Source organism: Homarus americanus, unplaced genomic scaffold, assembly GCF_018991925.1.
Source record: "Homarus americanus isolate GMGI-L3 unplaced genomic scaffold, GMGI_Hamer_2.0 scaffold7626, whole genome shotgun sequence".
In the NCBI taxonomy this organism is placed as follows: Eukaryota; Metazoa; Arthropoda; class Malacostraca; order Decapoda; family Nephropidae; genus Homarus; species Homarus americanus.
In genome coordinates, this window is record NW_024718273.1 from 8,228,096 (window position 1) to 8,246,764 (window position 18,669).

Consider the following 18,669-nt stretch of genomic DNA (forward strand, 5'->3'; position numbering starts at 1 on the left):
AATAGTACGTTCTTCTCCAAGCTAGGTCATGTAGGTTTTATGACAAAAAAGAGAAAGAACATGACTTGAACTTACAAATTATAGTTTACAGTTGATGGCAGGAGCTGGTCTCTTGCCCTACTGTGTGAGGACACGTAGGCCACATGGTGCAGTAACTCGTCCGTAGGTGTTGACATGAAGGACCTAACATGGTCATGGAGACTCCGGGTGATGTAGCGTCCACGTGGTGCAATAACTCGTTCTCGGGTGTTCATATGAAGGACCTCGCGTTGTCATGGATACACCGGGTGGTGTGGTGTTACAGTTCGAGACATTGAGTGGTGAGGTGTAGTGTGGGGTCACAGTACCCCACTGTCTGCAAAGTGATGTTGTTTTATCTTGTGGTCAGGTGTAAAGCCCACCCACAGGTGGTCCCAGAGTGAACTGATTAACACTATACCGCCTGGTGAGGAGATGGTGGTCGGTTCCCAGGGGTGCTTATCTCTAGGTGTGGACCTCACTGGTTGGTACTGTCTAATGCTGAATTCACTGGCCTAAACATTGTTCATCGCTGTTCAACACTGATCCCACTCCTTTCCAAAACGAAATTGTCACTTCTGGCGGAATTTTGTTGACATCCCGGTGAAGAGAAAGGATTGAGGAGAGGGGTTAAGGCAGCTGCTGCCGCTGGAGCAGGCTCCAAACAGGTTTTGACCCTCCGGTAGGCAAGGATGTAGAGTGTGTGTGTGTGTGTGTGCTAACTTGGAGTGAACTTACAAAAAAAGCAAAATGCTAAAAAATATAGAGTGAGTTATAGTGGAAATATTCATGGAATTGTACATGTCATCACTGGGGAGTCTCTTGCGGGAACTAGATGTATTTCCCAGGAAGCAAAATTTTTCAGAATGTTATCGACAGTAAGGGGCGTGTTAAGGGAAGAGGTATAAGTCTATGTGAGTCGGCTTTTTATTGACTTCTGTGAGTTAGATTGTCATGGACAGTGGGGGAGGAACTGTCGGTATGGGTGAGAGTAGTAGCCTACCTGAGAGTAAAACAAAAAGATGTGTTGGGGTAAGGGAGTTGCCGAGTGGAATGACTAATGAGGTTGAAACAGTTATAATGGGACTGAAAGTAAAGTGAAAGGTGAAAATTCAACGAGGGTATAATGTTAAGGTGACAACAATACAGTAGGTTGAAGTGCATGATTGAGTAAGATCAAATTAATGGAACGGGAGCAGAGAGACGTAGTGATAAGAAAATAATATAGGGGGGAGAACTCGAGACATTAATAATAAAGGTGAAAAAGGTAATGAGGCGCAATGAGAAGAAGAGAAGACACATGGCCACGTGGAAGAGAAAGGAATGAATGGCAGAAGAGCATGTGACAGTGTAGGGGAGGGGAAATGTTAGAGATTGCATTGTGTGACAGAGACACAACTGTGAGCGAACTCAAGAGACAGGGGATAGAGTAATCCAAAGACGAGTTGTACGCGGAGGGTTGAAAGGTGAGATGAGAGTGAGACTGATGCATATATGAATAAATTTGTCATGAGACGAGGTGTGAAAGGTAAGGTGAGGGAGGTACTCAACGTGTGAAGCTGCTGCCCTTCATCTATGTTGAAAAAAAAATATGACAGGTAGCCAGACTTAATATAATCCAACATGTGAAAGGGTGGGACCTAACATACACCAAGATCTTATAACATGCGCGGAACATCAATAACATACCATTGAAGGAAAATTAAGATATCACATCTTGATACCGTTCACGCTGTGATCTATGAAAAGGGGAGAGTGAAGGAAACAGGGAAATAATGTGGAGGGAAAATATGTAATAACTGGGTGTATATGAAGGGCTTAGTGAACGACAGACGGAGGCGATAGTAGTGTTGAAAAAAAGTAAAGATTGGAATAATGGAGAAGATATGGAGGGACTGGTGGTAGTGGGAGGTTGGCAATGATTTAAAGTGAAAAGTAGATTAGGTAAGGTCAGTTTACAGATATGTACACCTTTATGCCTTACTTAAAATTCCAGAAATACGAAGCAAGGTTTATTTTTTCACCTCTACCTTGAAAGTAAAATCTAAAGACAACAAAACAGATGATATTAATAAATTACTGTATATGTTTTACTTTCTGGTTTATGTCTCTCTCTCTCTCTTTTTGATTATGTCAATACTGTGGATATGGTCGTTCCCTACACGCAGCTTTGACACTCTGCCATTTAACACTTGTCTTTACATTCAGTACAGAGTGTGGGTGGAAGGTCTAGGGAGAGTTCGTTTTATGTACAGTTTTTCTGAAGGTAGAACAAAGCTACTTCCTCTCTTGCAACGCATCCTCCCTTGTGTGTGTGTGTGTGTGTGTGTGTGTGTGTGTGTGTGTGTGTATGCGTGCACACGCACCCTGTTAAGACCTTGTGATAAAACGAAAGTGGGTCCCATAGGCTGGGTTTGAGTACAGGAGTCAAACTAGCAATCGTTACAAAAATGAGCACTGTTTTCACTCGACCACTACGCACCTTGATAGAACATTCTGTTTTGAAAAATAGTTGAAGTAAAATAAAAAATGAACTCGCCAAATCCTGCTCGAGATATTTGTTGCAGGAACCAATAACGTAGATGTCTTAGAAAGCACACAAAGATTCTTTCATTTGCTAACTTTCCAGGAGGAAGTCAATAAATCGTCTGACCAAAAGCTTGTTCGGTTGACGAAGTATACAAAGAAGACGACCCAAGTTAAATAATGAAAATACAATCGCCTCTATGGCTCGCGATGTTTAAATATCATGTTTTGCTTTTACAAATGAGATACTGAGAGACACGTACGATGAGACAAAAAGAACAGTACATTATTCATGGCATGCACAAAAGGCAAATAAGCAGAGATAAATAACCATCCAAAATGTTTCTATTTATCCTCATTCTGGAATTCCCGAGGTATGTAGTGTATGCAGTATATACAGTGGTATGTAAAATTAAAATCTGTTTATTATTCATAGATTCAACTTCAATCTCAGTGAGACTGAATCTATATTTACCCAGACAATTTAAAGTGTGACCTTAACCCTCAGCCCGGCTGTCAGTCTTAAAACTTCTGTGGATCAGTGGATATAAAGTGAATAATTTCTTGGGCTAAAAAGTCTAAGCCATCTACGAAATTTCAGCCGTCTTCATAGTGTGACTGAGCTGTTAGAGGCTCGAGTATTCAATATCTGGTCATAATTATTATTGACACGTTTTCTCGTGAATACAAAACAATTTGCATTGTATTTACATACAGTGTATAAACATATGTATATCCATGATATAATGTATCGGGAATAAATAAAACTAGATGACATGAATCCTCGAGCATCTGGCATCCCAGTGACGACCTCGCCCTGACACTACGTCAGCTGATTCAATTTCCTGAGTACGCCAGCTGATGATAGTATCTTAACTTAATGGTCACTTGTGCTGAGTAGGTATGACCAACATGCATGTCCCTCCCGTTTTCTTTACATATAACCTGAGTCATGCCTGCTAATATTTTAAACGTTGCTTGTGTCGTCAACCTACAGGATATACAGTAGATTAGTAAGATATTGATACCTGGAACTGTATTGATCCACAAAATGTTTATACATCTACCGGAAACTCAAATATCTTAAACTCTCCTTAAGGAAGCCTTGTCTTATTTCTTTGTTTGTAGATTATATTTAGAACCTATCTTCAGTTTATCTTAAATACACAAACTCCTGCTACATTTCTAGAGCAATCTCACCGATGACGTCTGGAACCCGCTAACACATAACAGCCTCACCTGGAACAGGATCGGGACAGAAGTCCCAAAGGACAAAATCCCCCTGGACAAAACTCCCTCAGTTAAAGTGCAAAGTAGGACAAAAGTTCCTCAGTTAAAGTGCAAACTAGGTTAGGTTAGTTTAGGTTAAGTCATATGATATAATAAATGTAATATTTTACATGTCAGAGAAGTGTTCATAAACTGAAAATAATAAATAATAAATAATTAAAATAGTGATTTAAAAATCCTTATTATTATTTGTCCTAGGGGGCTTTTGTCCAAGGGTGTTTTTGTCCTGGGGCTTTTGTCCGGGAGGCTTTTGTCCAAGGAGTTTTTGTCTGTGGGAGCTTTTGTCCTACACTCCCTGGAACACACTAACCCTGAACATTTGAACGTTCTTAAATTTCATTTTTGTATGTGTCGGATTGTTAGTTAAAAGAAAATACATAAATACTTATAAATTGATCGTCCTTCAAAGTAATCTGTATTGGACAAATGTAAAATCATAGTTCTGAGAAGAGACTGTAAAAAATGGCCAAATTGTGTGAATACAATTTTTGGCAAAGTATTTCATAATATGTAAACAATATTCAAAGAGTATCCGTAAAAAAATATTATATATATATTTTTTCCATATGGAGCAATTTGTAGCCGCCAAAAGCCTTCTCCTTACCCAAACTGAAATCTGATCAAATAGTTGTTGAAGTTTGTAAGATTTTAGCATATCGACGTCAAATTTCACTTACATTACTTCCTGAGTATCAACATTTACATACATATGTTGGCCGTCAGACGCATTCTTACCTCCCAAAATGAGATTTTGCAATACGTTTTTCAATTTAAAATATTTATCTAATTCTGAAACACAATCCAAAGTTATATGAAGTCGAGAAAGCAGGCACAGCTAAGAATCTATGAGCATATAGTAAACTGGCAGTGTGCCAAATCGTGCACAATTTAGAGTTCATTAGGCCATTCAAAGGTAAGGCGGCCGAGTAGATATAGTAGATATTGATACCCTCCATTACATTTGGGAAATAAAAGAAGTCGAGTACAATACGTACCATGCTGTTTCCTTGTGTACAAAAGGTTTAGTAAAGCGTTCTGTATCCACACTGCCCCTGACGGTCCGTTATGCTTAAATACAAATATTCTTAAAAAATATCACTAAGCAGATAAAGTCAAGGATATTCTGAACCACTATGTTCTGAACCACTATGTTCACTGCCATTGTATGAAAGCGGTTGTCTTTATTTTAGGAGGCTCAATAGACATTAAGATTTACCTTGTAACTGCATTCTTCTATGGAGATATTGAAGCTCTGGGTATTGAATGTTTAGTATTGTGTTATTTCAAGATAATGTTTATGGTTCAGAGGGTATTTTTTTCCCTACCTTTTATTGTTAACCTAAATTTTCACAGCATGTAGAAAAAAATATGTGAGGGAAGGGTCTGTACCAGAATTTTCAAAAGGGTGTAGAATTCCTTGACTTTTGCTCTTTGGGGAAGACTTCCAATTTTAGCTGACTGTGGCCTGGAACATGAATAAAAGAGCAGGAGTCACAGGGTCGGGCAAACTTTATCCTCAGTCACAGTTTGTAAAGGATCAGACGGGAATTGTCAAGAACAAGGAGTCAGACTCCACCGCTACTCCCTCCGCCACGAACTTTTCATTTTTTTATCGTTTTATATATATATATATATATATATATATATATATATATATATATATATATATATATATATATATATATATATATATATATATATATATATATATATATATATATATATATATATATATACAAATATTTGCAAGTAAATCACTGTAGGTACGCGTAATCCAAGTATATGCTGATAACCACAAGAAAACAAGAAAACACGAAGTTCCCAAGCGCTTTCGTGTAATTCACATCTTCAGGGGTGAGTACAGACTAAGGAGTAATACCTGACAAGGCTAATATATACAGTAGAGGAGAGTGAGATCAAGTCCCTAAGGGACAGCAGGTGTCCACCATGTCCCGGTCATAAGGCAGTGACCCTTACTAATTTTATTAATAAAAAAAAAATACCATACCATCTCTAAGCACAGCAGCTGTCCGTAGTCAGGTGATAGGGTAAGATGACCCAACCTTCTCACCTGGTTACTCCTTCGTCTGAAGGTGTGAATTACACGAAAGCGCTTGGGAACTTCGTGTTTTCTTCTTTCCTTGTGGTTATCAGCATATATATATATATATATTTATATATATATATATATATATATATATATATATATATATATATATATATATATATATATATATATATATATATATATATATATATATATGTGTGTGTGTGTGTGTGTGTGTGTGTGTGTGTGTTGCGGTATTGTGCGAGACTATACAACAACACGTCACTGCTGCAAAATAAGTCACATAGGCTAAACACCGTGACTTATATGAAGGAATTTCATATCATTTTCGGTGATTACCCTGAGGTCAAGCAGGGGCATTCAACTGGTCAACTTTAGTCATTACTTAAAACAGTTGGTAGCAGCTGGTATCAGGCCACATACGACACCTGTGGCCCATAACACCTGTACAATCACGACAAAATTAAAATATGTAACATTGGCTTTGAAAAGACAAGTGATTTATCTCTTTGAACCAAATTTACATGATTTATGTATTATACATGAACTATGTCCACAAGCTGATTGGATGAATTGAGAATATTGGTTAAATTATTAAGCAAATGAATAATTAAATAAACAAAGAAAATTACATCATGAAAAATGGAGAAAATTTTCCAGTAAAAAATAAAAAATAAGTGGAGAGTAAAAATCTATTATTCTGGTAAATTTATAGTTACCTAATTCACGTCTTTTACTGCCACTGTGATGTACGAATTCAACCGCAACGAGATTTTAAGTAGCAAGAAAGGGAATTATTGGTTGCCTTTTGATTACCAAATTCTGCCACATAGTTTAGTTTAACAACTTTATTGGCAAAGCTTGGAGTACAATTAGCCTATTCTGAATTGTTTAATCGGGTCATGACACTAAGGGTGTTATCACTTTTCACTGCCACACAGAAAGACATACTGCCCTGATGACAATGAGGAATTCTTTTTATGGCAAATCCAACTTTGATCTGCAGGACTATGTGAGATAATAATTCTTCATTAATAACAGTCATATTAGGGTACTATATCATTAATTTAAGATTCGTTTAATGGCAAAAACTGAGATTCATAGCTGCTGCTCCCACTTCCTAATGTAGTTTTAATGTTGTTCCGCCTCATGCCGTTACTCCTACTTCTTTCCTATTTTACACCCCTCACTCGTCCTTCCTCCAATCTGCATAAATACTTCTTTGGTATCTCGGAGATTTCCTTGGTAGCATTTGAACAAGTGGACAAACTTAATATTACTCTATTATTGATATAAACAAAGACTAATTAAAAAAATATATTACCTACAAATCACCGTTGATATCCCAGATGAAAAACCTAAACATACCTATATTATATTCGGGAGTGGACAGCTGCCTTCATTGCAGTATTGTATTGAGACTATATTTCATGTAAGGAATCAGCTTGGATCATGGGTGCAAACATTACAGTTTTGGAATAAGGACAGGTATACGCAAAACACCATTAATATTTCACGTGAATAAATCCAACAGACGTGGATTATAATGTATACTCTGATGAATTATACATAATATACATACAATACTAGTATGTTTTACTTATCACTTTTCTTGTTGATACTGTTTGGTTTCAATTTTATTAATTGAACGCCCAGTGACAAGTCCCAAAAAGGGCGTCGTTTACATTAAACAAAATAAATTGGAGACTAGATATATATGTTCATAATTCTGGGGGAACCCAAGTACATTCAGTTATATATTTTAAAATTACAATTCAATTTTCACCGATGTCTCTCTGTGGTGTTGTGAAAGAGAAATCCGGACTTTGAAATAAACTCTAAATATGTCAAACTAAACACGAATAATGGAGTACAGTGCTTGGATTTTATATAGGGGGAGTAGCCTGGATTTTGGGTGGAACACTACATATTTACGGGGAATATTTTTTTTTGTGATTGTTGATCTGACTTTCTGCTTCATTTACACACAATTGCAGGGTTTCAATTGTTTCTCTTACTTTGACAATGCAACATACATATATCGTTTCTCACTGTTGATCTGTTTTAGGTTTTTTTATTTACGTTCCTTTATTATTATTATTATTATTATTATTATTATTATTATTATTATTATTATTATTATTATTATTAATATTATTATTATTATTATTATTATTATATCTTCGCCCCCAGGCCCTGATGTAGGTCTTTGACCTGTGTCCTGATGGGCTAATCCCGTACAAACAATTAAAAAATAAAATAATAGAATATATAGGTATTATATCACTTCAGGCAACAATATAATCCCACTTTACTTCAAGCAACTTTTCCAAAGCAAATATTTCCCTTACTGTATGTCGCTGATGAATGTTGACAACCACCGGAAACGCTACATAAAATTGTTTACCTACAACTGATTCATCGTTTATCCTCATATCATGATTTTGTACAGACGGCAAACTTTTGCGTGGTTGTATGAATGTATGAATATCACTTGTATCCCGGCTGAATGTAACATAACAGATTTTCTTATTGGATATAAGGCAGTGTAGTGTAGTGTAGTGTAGTGTAGTGTAGTGTTGTGTTGTATGGTGGAAAGTATCTCAATGTGAAGTGTTGTTGCTACCCTGGAGGAACCCCTGTAATAACCAGCATATAGACTATCCCAGAGTGTAGTGAACTAGTAGTATACATCATGCCTCATGCCTTAGGCCGATTCACACTATCCATCACGTATCTGTAATATCATGGATCGGCAACGGTCCGTCAAAACTGCGAGCATTCACATCTTCCGTCACCGTTCCGTCACGGTTCCGTCAGCGATCGGTCAGTCAGTGTGAAACTTCGGAGTAAAAATGGTGCCACATTCATTTATCAAGAAGAAACTTGCAGTTATTGCACTTCTTTTGGATGAGGAAGAAGCAGCGAAAAACAAAAAGAAGAGACTGTGGATTCACTAGTGATTAAGAAACAGAAAAACTGAGAGAGAATATAGGACTTAATTCAAGGTCTCTCAAAGAACTTCCTGAGATTGCTGACATTATTTTTTTTGCAACTTGCATTTTGTACAATTATATTAGAGATCAAGATGTGACAGACATTAAATGCATCACTCCTTCAAAGTTAGAAAACAACTTTACTGGTTTGGCTGGAGAGAGGAATTTAAAAAAATTCTTTAACAGCCTATCTGGCCCTATGCCTTGGCAGTAGACTGCTTGAGTAAATGTTTATTCAAGATTAGTTAAATCAAACAATGCAGTGTTACATAACAATAAAGGATAATCTCTTACCTGGATTGTTTAGTTCCACTCCTATGATTTTCCACAGTCTGTCCTTATAAACATTATCGCTATATTTTTTGTTATATAGTTCCTCATATCCGCGAACCAGTTCAATTAGCTGTTCGTCCATGATGTGAAACAAAAGTGAATAAATCAACTAGGCCTATTTCGAGCTGTGGACCCTCTCGCTTGCTTTCTAGCTCGAACGGACCTCCGTTACTGACTGCGTGTCTGTTCCCACCATCCTTAAGGTATCGGAAGCGTTTCGGCACGGAAACGTTTCATCACGTTAAAATATTCTCCTGGAGATACCGATACGTGACGAAAACGGAACCGAGCCGATACGTGACGGTGACATGCCAGTTAGGTGTGAACAGCTCCATTTGATTACATGTAAGAAATTTTGACGGACCATTGCCGATCCGTGGTGTTACCGATACGTGATGGACGGTGTAACTGAAGTTACACCACAGACGTTCAGAGGGTTTATCATCTTCAGGTAGGGGGAGTTTTATTTTATCATTATAACTGATAGCAAGCTGCTGTGAAACTACGAGTACAATAAAATAAGTTTTATGTAACATTTATATTACTGGGCCTAATAAACAATATTTCTGAAAGCTTCATGCTGTACATTACCTCATAAATTGTTAACGAGTACACTGTGTGTGGATGGTTACGTCGGACATCACGTTCAGACGAACGAGATCACGCGATGAGAGTGTTGACATAGACTGTCCCAGGGTGAAGTGAGTTACGAGGGACACTTTAAATGTTTTACAAAATCACTGGTAAAGTAGTACAACAGGGTTCCAATTGTTTGGTGACTGACATAAGGTTTAATACTTGTTATTTTGTATTTATTAATTTAACTATTACGATCCAAATTTAGGTTTCCGAGTAAGAGTTTGAAGTGTGGCGTCTTAGAAAACTGCAGAGTTTGGCAAAATTAAGCATGTGAGTGTTAAAACCACCCTATTAAAAGGTTCCACATGAAAAGGACTTTTAACGTGGAATGGTGGGAGTGTAGTCAGGACGGCCTTCAGGTGCTACCGATCCAGGTCTATAGTATAGACCAGGGGTCACCAAACTACGGCCCGCGACGTCAGTTCATCAGGCCCGCCGACGGTACTTGAATTTGCTTGATAAAACGTATGGAACACGACTGATGAACATTTGAAAGCAATTCTCTTGATTGGATGCAGAAATTCCAAACCAAACATTGATGATATCTTGAAAGCCAAACGTCAGTTTCACAAATCTCACTAACCTTTTTTGCTGCTTAGTTTGTGAGATTCGGATATGTGCACACTAGGTCTGATGTAACTATCTTTTTGCTAACGTCGCCTTCTTCGATAACTTTTTAGTAAATAAATATGTTGGTTGTCTTTGTTTTTTGTGCAATGCACGCCACTCACCCATGATTAACATGGAATGCTAAACTTAGTTTTTCGTCTTTTTTCCCAAAGCTTTCGTTCTGGCTTGCAAGTATTGAACAGAATGATTATGCGGCCCGCGCTCGTCATTCTTTCAGTTATCCGGCCCACTGTGAAAAAAGTTTGGTGACCCCTGGTAATAGACAATAGAACTTGCTACCGACTAGGCCACAACTGTAGCCATGGTAGAAATCATAATTAAGTTGGACCTGCTTATCAAGGGACCCGTTGATTATTACCCTGGCCAGTTAGAGCATTGTGCTCCACGGAATGACGTATTGTGTGATGCGTTGACTCTACGGAACCTTAATCCAACCACAACGCCTTTTAAAATTGACTTTATTATGTTTTTATCGTTCAAGTACTCGAGACTACTTTGATTTTTCTATTAATTATCTCGTAATAAGACGCAAGGATACATAGTTTAAGAGAGTTTTTCGCTCTTTGATAAATACAGAAAAGTTAGGAATAAAATGGGAGTAGTCTCCACTCATTACTATCAGCGCGAAGACTTTTTTTCGTGAAGTCATAGCTTAGATACATTTCCTATAATGCAGAGTGGGATGTAGGGGTATCTTCCCTTGATAATGTTGACCTCATTATAATTAATATGTTCAATTTTTGCGTTACTATTACTGATAATTGTATTAAAAATGATATTGCAATGTTCTGAAAATTTGAAGAATGGAGGTTTTTGGTACCTGAAGAAACCGCGTGATGGGCTTGTTTGATAGCAAGTTAAATTACTCTCTTACGGTGGATATAAACAGGAAAAGGTCAGAAACTTCATCAACCATTTATTTCAGAAATGTTTACTAGTACTTCAACTACGACCAGTCTCTGAAATTTTCTCGGGATCTTGTCGAAAAAAACTGAAGTTGTATAAGTTCGGGCACCAGTCTAATTAGAACAAAACCCTTTTGGAAAGTTTACAGCGTCTATATGGCGGCGGATTAAAAGAAACGGAATCCACAAGGGAATATGTAAATCACTTTAAATCTCTATTAGCCTTAGACGACTCAGCGTGTGTGCAGAGCTGCACAATACATGTCACCGATTAGTGTTTTGACTCGTCTTTCCATTTGGAGACTAAGAACACATTTGAAAACTGTAAGATGCAAACATAATAAATATGATATAAAATACTTGCTTTCTATTTTTATATTGTCTTGTCGTTTTCTTTAAAATGCAGTGGAAATTATCTTCCTTTCCGCTGTTGTCTAGTACTTCAGTTTTGCTTAGCTTATAAAGGCATCTATGTGTTGTCCACTTGGTTACCTACACTCCAATGGTCTCTCAACTACCAAAAAATATTTGTCTTTTCATAAATGTCCTGCAGATATTGTGCATAAATTGTCGTTTACCTGATAAAACAAAAGTGAAGGTATGACCCGGACACCTTTAATGACTGTCTCACCTACCAGCCGCCTCTACCTGCCAGATTCAATCACCTATAATTACGTACGTCATAAAAAATCAAGCAATTAAGGTGTCTTGTGGAGCTTGGATTTGAAGCCTTGTGTTTCTCTCACATGGTCGAAAATAGCACTAAAATACATTGGTATGTGTACCTAAAAGGACCATGTTCAAGGCCCATTCGTCACACAAGGCTGCAAGTATCACCCCACCCCACCATGTCCCTTTAACTACATAGCAGCCAATGACGGGCGCGTTTCGCCCGCCACACCTCCCATCTGTGCCAATGAGCGCGTGTCTGGGGCACATGGTCCACGATGCATTGCAATCATATAAAAAACTTGTGCAACAAAAATCTTCGAAATAAAACAAACCCCAACTCGTTATCTTTATTGGTTGTGGAGTAACAAACTATTAACACCATGCACGTACACTGGACGGGCATGTGCATGCGCGCACATGGGCCGCTATGCATGACACTCATACACAAAACTTTAACAACAAATGTCTTCCAAATAAAAAATACCCCACCTTGATATATTTATTGGTTGTGCAGTAACAAACGAAGCACTTTAGGGGCTTGGTTCTCACTTCTTGAGAAATGGCATTTGCAGCCTTGTGATTCTAAGGCCCTCATTTGTCTTATGGTGCTTCAACAAAAGTGGTGAAGCACCAGTCATTTGACATTAACGTAAGTAAAGGTTACAGAAACCTATCAACATAGACTGTCTGAGGCTTTACAAACTCACTTGTGACCAGAACATTAACACTGAAATTTACTAATCAGCAGGTGAACTTAGTATAAAAAAAGTGAGCGTGAATGGTTTGGGTAGACATCATTATAGTTGTGATACTATATAAACTCACCACGTTGCAGTTGTAATTAGAATATACTGAAATTCTCTCATACCATTTTCCCTTGCAGCATGTAATTGACTTTCCATCATATTATTTTGTTCGCCACATAAAGTTTTTTCTTCTTTTTTCGTGGTTGGAACTAGTAATTTTTTTATTTATTTATTTATTTTTTGCTATATAATGTCCCGGAATTTACATTGCCTAGGGATAACAGTAAGGTAAAAATTAATATGCTGTGACTCGACGTTTCTTTCTGGAGTGTGAGTTTTTTCTTCAAATCCTCGATCTAAAAAATCATATTCATAGGAAACTGGGCAGAATTAATGGGAGGAAGTGGAGGACAGATGAAAGCAGAGTGGACCGAAGGGGAGAGAAAACAAATCAAGTGAGAGTGGGTCTGGTAAACGGGAGCGACGGTGGAAGAGCAGGTAACCATTCCATGTTGCCAGTAGCAGTGGCAGAATGTGTGGCTGTTTACATGTGAATACCTTAAAAATCAATACCAATATAAATATTTAAATAAACATAAATCATGTAAATTTTAGTTACAATATGAAAAATAGAAGCAGAGCAGCTTCGGAAACTTACATAATTTGATGCATATCCTGCTGTATTTAGGTCTTGTGAGAGTAAATTGTCAGACTTCACTAATTCATACTTTTATTATTCCGAGACAAGACCTCAGCGAGAGAAGACATGCGAGTCATATGGGAACAGGTGAAGATGGTGAGGCTACATCCTGCACCTTTCACCACTCCTGAGAAGCTAAATCTTCTCGTCCTGAAAAGGTTTTTCACTTCTTCGGGTATGGGGGCGTGTGGGGGGAGGGGGTTACAAAGGTTGTCCGCCGGCTGAGTGGTGGCCTTATGGTTACCTTTGGTGACTGGGGACAGTCTGAACAACTAAAGGATTTAACAAGCATCGATGATGTTCCCATCAAGGTAGAAGTATGTCTCGTCGACAGCGCCGTGTGGGGAGTTGTTTCCTACGACTAGATACAGCACTTAGAAGAAAACGAACTACAAACCTACTAGAAGATGAAGAGATGGCACACCATCCCAGTGTAACCATACAATCAATACCCACCCGGTGCTACAAATGTCAGCGCTATGGAGAGCCAGGGAAGAAGTGCTGGGCTCAGGAGGTCTGCGCCACATGTTCTGCGACCAGTAAGAAATACGCAGCTTGTGGCGATCCTCAGTCGTCCTCCGACCGGGAATGTCCCAAGCGGAGCTACAAGGAGGCTCTCCTTGTAATAAAGGAACACGAAAAGAAGAAAATAAACGAAGACACAGAAACTAGAAGAAAATATTAAGAACACCAAAGAGAACAACAAGAACAAGACGAAAATAGTTAGTAAAGAAGAAACGAAAGACCAAGATGAAGAGATCAAGAGAACAAGACTACTACTTGGTCACCAATTGTCTCTGGTCATTATATGGAGGAATCAGTTGAGGAGCTTTTGACTACAGTTCGGTCTAGTTAAAAAAAAATTTTGTATATGATTTACAAAATCGAAATTAAATATAATATAGCAACCTCTACGAACAACATCGAAGATACAAAATAAAGTGGACTTCATGTTGACTTGTTATGTACGAAAACAAATGAAAGTGATATAGGCAATAACGCCATCCTATCAGTCAATTATAGCGTTATTTATGTACTCGATTAATCGGAGTATTTGCTTCGTAATAATGCCATGAACATTTTTAAACATTTTGATTTGGAGCAGAATAACCTTGATTTCACTCTCTAGAGTCTAGTCAAAAGGTTATACTCTGACTCTACCATTCATAGTTCGGTATCCCGGTATCCTCTCTGGTATTCAACGCAAATTAACAACTAAGAGGAGTTAAATGAGAGAACTTACTCGATATCTCAATGTGAAAATGGTATGATTACTGAAATTATTCCCAATATTAAAGGTTATATACCAGATGTCTTCAATAACACGACATTTCGAGGACTGTAAGTTTACTGATTAAAGTGGACGACAACACAGCACGGTAAGTATAATCAAACGCTTGTAAACTTTCTCCATCAGAGTGAAAATAGATAAAGTTAACTTGTAGGTTGAAATATGATGGTGAGTTGAGGCTACCAGTGCTTGTAAATTGCCTACTTTTATTATTATTTCCATTGTCACCCAAGATCGATTTTAGCTATTCCTTATCCACAGTTTTGATCCTGTATGTTATTTTTCTTCATTTCCCTTCACCATAGTATCCCATTTTCCCATCCCTTTTCATTGTTTGTCCCCTGTGTTCTTCGTTAGACATCTGCACCTCTCTTATTGCAAATGGAACATTATACATAGCCAATATTCATTTGCTCTCACGTCAAGGTTTCTTCTACCCTCTCCCAGATTCGTTATACTGTCAAATATATATTGTTTGTCAGTGATACTCCAAGAATTAATCAACACATCTTCTCACTGTTTTCTCAGATATATAATATCATTTCCCTGCTATGGCATTTTGTTCTTTCTGCTGTTTATAAATCTCTGCTTCATTCTTCATAGGCATTGTCCTCTAAGTATTAAATAATTGAAAATTTGTCTTCGATTCACTTTCTTTCTATATTTAAAGGATTCTGACTTTGCGAATAGAGTGTGTGCCTTCTAATAACTTCTTAACCCATGACAGGAGGGAGAGAAGCATTGCCCTCTCGAATAAAATAACACCATTGACTTGGATTACATTCAGTTGACGACAGGAATGGAAACGAGGCGGGTATAAATAAAAATAGAGGGGCTAGTGTTTGTTGAGAACAGTTATGGCTAAGATTGTTGCAGGACCTTCTCAAAAACATCTAAATCTTTTGCCAGTTGTGTTACTCCACTAATCACTGCCACAGACTTTAAAAATGGCTTTTCCTGATTTGCCAAGCGACTTTGTCCAACATTAATATAAATTGACGGAGAAATTATCAAACAGTTTTACGTCACTGAACAAAATTTTGAATATATATTTACTGAACTAGTTAACGCTCAGAGATAAACTGTACTATGAAAAAACCTTTACGGTACTGTTCACTGTTGGCTTATATTGATTGCATGAAATGGGAGATGCATGGTGGCTAGGGCTTTTAGCCTACTTTGGGTGTATCTGAAAAGTATTGAATAGGGGATTAAGCTGTTCCTTGCATGGGCGTATACTATAGAATCGAATACTTACATGGGAAGAACATCTAATTTATTTTGCTTGAGAAAGTAGCTTGTATATCAAAAGAAGGAGATTACGAAAAATAACATTGAGGAACTTGGGGAAAAGTGTGGATAAGGATCTTGAGAGAGAGAAAATGGATGAGTAACTTGAGAGATGCGCTTGGTGAAGAAATTCTGAAAGTGAGTCCCATAAGCATGACTGCCTCTGGGGAATTAGTTTTCCTGAATAAGGAGGAATAAGAGAGGGATTGATAAATATATGAAAAGTAAAGAAGACGATGTGCAAGATTGACAGATGCGCAAAAAAAAGGGGATCAGAGAGTAAAAGTATAGAGTGTGAGAGGTAAGGTGAGCAGCTTTGTATCTTAATTCTTGCGTTTCAATTTTGATTCCTCGACGACTTAAAATCCTACTGAACTTTTCTCATCTAATTTAACTCTGCAAATTGTGCATTTTGCAGCAGAGTATTCTATAATTCAAGTAAACTTAAAAAATTATTCTAAACTTACATTTCCGTCAGATTATTAACTCTCCTCACTCTGCCGTCCGTTAATAATTCACAGAGTAATCTGTTAAAGTCAACTTGTATGTCTTGTAAAGTTCCCTCTTACCCTCTAACCCATTACCCCTTGGTAGAAAAAAAATCTAGTTAGACAGTGGAGGGCGGGTGATGACTGTTGGGGGTCCGTAGTAATTCAGCTGTCAGTCCTGCAGGATCCCCGGCAGCACCAAGTCCCCTGTCATGCCAGTGATACAGCTACTGCTGTAACTTTTCTTCATCTTATGCAACCTTTGCACCTTGGGTTGACCGCCAACAAAGAGTGAAATTGAGACAGTCGGTGACTTTCTTATTGCTGAAACACTGCACCCGGAATTGGCTTCTGTACTTTCAGCGGTAAACAACCTATGCTGTTTGTTAGACAATAATCTTTAATCCCAAGAAACTCTTGTGGATGTCCATTTCTGAAGATGGGTGATGGTTCAAATCCTTCAAACTACCATCCAATATCTCACGTCCTTGTTATCTAAGCTGATGAGAAGTATAATGAACAAATAGTTATTCTCCCTTCTCGAGTTTTTCCTCCACATATCAATAATAAACATGGTTTTCACCAGGCCCGATCCACTGGTTATACCTTTTGATTGATTCATTAACCTATGACCGTCAACTATCGAACCATCTGGCGAGAGCCATGCATTTGTCCTTTAGTCTATGTTTGACAGTAACACAAGCCTAATCTCGAGGGTAAATATTTGTATTTTTCTCCGCTCCACCCTTGGGTTTGCTATCACAACCACCCTGTCACTACGCGTTATTAATAACTCCCTTTCAACCTTAACCACTATTTAAAAACGACTGCACGCTTCGGTACTCAACCAAACACGAAAGACAACTTTTTTCCTCTAATATATTGATGGATTAGGAGAGATGACCGCTTAAGTGTAGCCTCTGAAGAACAATACTACTGACAGTAACCTATCTTCAAGCGAGGCTTGTCTAGTGCATCATGGATAAACAAGATGAAAATGCATGTTTAGGTGACGAGATGCGTAAATATGACCTTTATTTAGAGAATTTTAAGTTGTACGTTGATAGAAAGATATGAGTGGGAGAATTGGGTTAAATAACGGGTGTAGTTGGCAGGATACCAGCTGAGTGCATTGCTGTCAGAAAGACATGATAAATTTAAGAGGTTTGGGCTAAATGATATAAATTTCCACATGTTTTTCTAGCGTATAATTACTGGTATCTTAAGGTAAATGTGAAACGCACCAGACAATGTTAAATCTTCACGCAGGTTTAAATACTTTCAGGCCAACATAAAACATGGCCGAGTTATATCTAACATTATGGTCAGCGTTACCTAGCTTGGCAAGGCTAAATTGCTTCAACAAGAACATAAAACTCACTCTGCACTTTACTCCCTCGTAAAATTCCAGTAATAGTTTCGAAATTCTCTCAGGTAATTAAATGGTTATCCTTAGAACCTCCTGAGCTTTTCTGTGACGGAAGGAGAAAATGTGATAAAATAAACATAATTAACTCATTCCATAACGTAAGCTTTCTTAATTTAGTGTTAATTAAAACATACCAGGTAACCAATAGTAACCAATAGTAACAATACGATTATGAAAATAGTCATTGTGTTACGTTCACTTAGGAGAAAACAAAAGTTAGAAATTAGTTGAGTATGTTGGATGATTATATACAAACTAACCAATAATATTATATAACTGGTCAGTCTTGATTGCTAGTGGGCAGTTCTCCCTCGTGGCCATCATGCACACCACTCCAAATAAATCACCCATATCACCGAACAGTTTCTCCCACATGTTTTTCTTATTCTACATTTGGGATTACTCATTTGGTTACTATCAACAATGTCATTTTACTGAGATTAAGAGAATTCAATATTAGCAATCATGTTGCTAACCAATATATATATATATATATATATATATATATATATATATATATATATATATATATATATATATATATATATATATATATATATATATATATATATATATATACGTTTTTTTTTGCAAAATAACTTTCAAACAGACAACCTAAATTAACCTAAACATAAGGTTAGGTTAAGT